This window comes from Nuphar pumila, chromosome 17 (assembly GCF_984573655.1).
Source record: "Nuphar pumila chromosome 17, dmNupPumi1.hap1.1, whole genome shotgun sequence".
Lineage (NCBI taxonomy): Eukaryota > Viridiplantae > Streptophyta > Magnoliopsida > Nymphaeales > Nymphaeaceae > Nuphar > Nuphar pumila.
In genome coordinates, this window is record NC_143265.1 from 3374236 (window position 1) to 3378240 (window position 4005).

A 4005-nucleotide genomic window follows, 5' to 3' on the forward strand; every position below is an offset into this window, starting at 1 on the left:
CCCCATAAACAGGGGCTCTTTTTAGTGCTCCTAGTAAAGATACCCTACAACCAAACAAGGGGATGTGGGAAAAATTAATACGAAAAGGACCCTTACTGTATAAAGTTTGCAGTTTGCTACACAGCATTGCATGTGACCACCATGTATAAAAAACCTTGTGTCAAAAGATGTATTCCAAAGAATCTTCTTTCCCAAGGCCTATTATCACTCTCGAGCCAATTCATTTTTACCTTTTCCCCTATCATGTCACGTGTGCCCCATCTTTTAGTACGTAGCATTCGAGTGTCCCCTGTGTGTGTGTGTGTGAGAGAGAGAGAGAGAGAGAGAGAGAGAGCAAAAATTTTCACCTAGAAATTCAATGAGAGGAGATTGGGGTAAAGCTTTCTCTTTAAGGACCAAATACAGATACCTCTCATCATTTTGCCTGACCATAACTTTACTTTTGTCATGCTTTCGACTACCCTATAACCAAAGATTTTGAGGATTTAACTTCAGATAAACAAGGCAGGAACATGCTAAGCACTAAGTAGGCTATGATTGTCTTCTTGGGGGGGGGGGGGGGGGGTCACCCTAGGTGGGACAGAAAGAAAGTGATGTAGGTGCAAAAGTGTTGCAGTCAGGAGGTTCTCTCATCCATGGTGGACATTAGGTTGAATCAAGTGACTACCGAAGGATTGAAGGGCCAGGCATTGGCTTTTAATTTGTAACATTGGTTCTAGAAAGTGGATGGTGAATATCCTGGACTTTGATTTTAAGCAACAACATGTCAGCATAAGCAATTAAATGAGACCATCATTTGGACTATTGCCCTTGAAGTGTTCCACGTCTTTGTTGGGACCCATTTTTCATGTACAGGGTGGACCCACATTATGATATATATGGACTGATTGATTCAGGGATACACATCATGGGCTCATCCAGCTTGCACGAGCATTCTGCCTGTCATCATGTCCCATAAGCAAGAAAATAAAAGCTACTATGAACTAATTATTCATAAAATGTATGGTGGAACTTTTTTTTTTTTTTTTGGGTTAGGAAACCTGTCCTATTGGAAAGTCCTGCCCAACTATGGGCTTCATGCCCAATGGTGTAAGATTCCGAGGCTGCCCCTGTTGGAGAAGTGTGAAGCCTGTTTTTACATGTACATAAATTTCTAATTTCTGAGATTTTTTAGGGTAGTTCTGTAATTTTACCTTAATCAACATCACTAGTAGACTCCTTGTCAAACTCGTAGACTCCTATTTAAAGGAGGCAACCCGGCTCTTATATTGTATCTCAATCAATAAAGAAAGCTCAATGCGATGTAGGCAATTCTTGCTGAACCACGTAAAATCTTTGTTCTTCGTGTGTGATTGTTTTCTCCTTTTTGCTTTTTTTGTGTTTGTTTTTTCGATCCATCAGTAGTAAGAAGAGTCATTTTGTAATACTCTCTTGCCCACTGAAAAGCCTGTTGCTACAGCCTTATAGGATGCACACCCTGGGTATCAAACTTTTGACATCCTTCAGCTCCCACGTCTCAAGCTGACCCACCTAGCCAGGTGGGTAGAGCCTTGAGAAAAATGAATGGTAGAGAGGCCTGCAGAAAGTAATCCATTTGGAAACATTGCAAGACTGTTTTTTTTTTTTGTTTTGTTGATGAGAAAACATAAAATCTCAGGAAAAAGAGATGATACGAGCACAAGACAATGACCATACCCCAGTTGTACTCCACACCTACTGTCCATAGGATAACTTTCTAGCTCACCCGTATTAGTCCACAATAAGTGATACCTACCCATATTTTCCCATGTAACAAAGGTTCTAAAACTCCTCTCATGACTGTATTAAACCCTCAGGGGGCATTTGTATTAAACCCTCGTGATTTTCCCCCACAAAGAAAACCCCCAAACTAATATTTTTGACAATTATGTAAAAGACTTTGTGGAAATGGAACTCGTAGGATGAAGTTAGAAGTTTCATGGTTTATAAAACCCTTAGGGCATAAGTTTAGTCTTGTCTTCCAATAACAGTAGAAGTAGCACTTCTTAACGCTCTAATGCATTTACTTATCTCAAACTTGAGAAATGCTGCTGATTTTGTACTACAGTTGCTTATTCTTTTTCTAATGTCCGTGGATGTCTTTTCCAGAAAAAAAATCCGTGGATGTCTCTCTGTCACAACACTATGCATTCTTTCGCAATTTTTTTGTAAGATCTTTGAATCATTTTTTTTATCAATATGCTTAATCGATACTTAAAGATTGATAAATTATTGGATCTTTGAACGCTTGTCATGTAATTTATTATTTATTTTCTATTTTTTATTATTAAAATCTGATGATGATTTTTGTGCCAATTAATCACAATTTTTTATTATGCCAATTAATCAGGATTTGCTAAGGAATCTGCCCGCTGAGGTTGATCGATTTTTTTTGCCAATTAATCACGATGTGCCGATTAAGGCACTTCCCGAGGATGAATTTGGCTACCATGTTTGTTTCACCTTTTCTAGGAAAGAGGCTTTATTTCATATGAAAGAGAGACTCTTTCATAGGAAAGGATATGAAACAAACGCTCCCTGAGGCATTCATACTCTTACCAGCACGCATCCAACTATATTTACAAGAGAAGCAGGAGATTCGCTAACCAGCTTAATACATAGACGGGCCAAGGCATGATGATGCTGGAAGTTATCTGTTCAGTCATTCGTAGGCAATTCTCTAGGCTGTAAAGGTCATTATGAAATAGTTTATTTTTTGGCTAGTCTTAGGACACAGCCAGCCCCATACCGACGGCACATTGGCAGGCCTCTCCCATTGGTGAAACACTTGAGATCCACCCTGCGCACCGGGAAGTACGCCCAGCTTCGACGTTGCTGCAAATGATGCATTCCGTGGGTTTCAAACTCATGATGTCCCAGCAGTGACTTTACAAGTCACCCCTACCACCACGCAATCACTTTGCTAGCATGTCTTATGAAAAGAGTAGAACAGACCATAGGCAAAGGTTCAGCCTAGGGATTCTACTCTCTTTTTTCTTTTCGGTTATTTTTCCAAAGGCAACTGAGAGATTTGAATCCAGGATCCCTTGGGATATGGTCCCAGAACCATAAGCATTCAGCAATGGATTCAAAATAAGCTAAATGTCATGATTACACAAATGCTTGGTTCATTGACATGAATAACAAATTAACCAAAATCACACAATTATTCCTGAAACTCCACTAATCCTCGACAGAAAATAATGATACAAGTGCATGTCAATGACTTCTAGCCGGACGTTAACATAAAACCTTCCCTATCGACTACAATTCAATTACCGTATGAAGTCATTCAAACTAGTTTCTGTATAGTGCTAAAGGGAAAGGCTGGATCTTAAAGAGATAAAGGTTGAACGTCCACATTTGCCTTCTTGACAAGTTAACTGCAAGATGGTGGCTACAACAGCTCGATATTCTGAAAAATTTTGTGCTTGGAATCAGCAGAAAGTTTTGGGACAAACGGGATCGGTAAGAGACTAATCTGGGTTCAAATCAATAACCTGTAAAGAGTGGAAGAGGAAGGGAAGACAGGTGCAACAGCAGAAAGTTCAAACAGGACCCTTCAACCTCATCCAAACACGCTACATACTCCCACAATGCACCCTTCCCCCTCGAAAAAAGGAGAAGAAAGAAGGGAACATGAATGATGGTTCGTGAGAGGTGTCATAAGAATACAATAATGCAAGGGAAGCTACTTGTGATCCAATGTAAACGACATCATAAAAAATTGGGCTTACAAACTAAATTCCTCCTTTATGCTTGCACATATAATTATATAAGTTTTTTTTTCTTAATCTTAGAAATCTAATGACTCAAACCCCACCGGAGGTTGGCTATACCAACGCCCCTAGTTGAGATTGTGATATGGCAGTCCCACTATGAATGAATGACCAAACGGTCAAATGTATTTCTTTTCAATAAAAAGTAGGCGAATGGCTTCAACCTATGGTGGAGGTTGGTCAAGTGTAGTTTTCCATGACAAAGTAT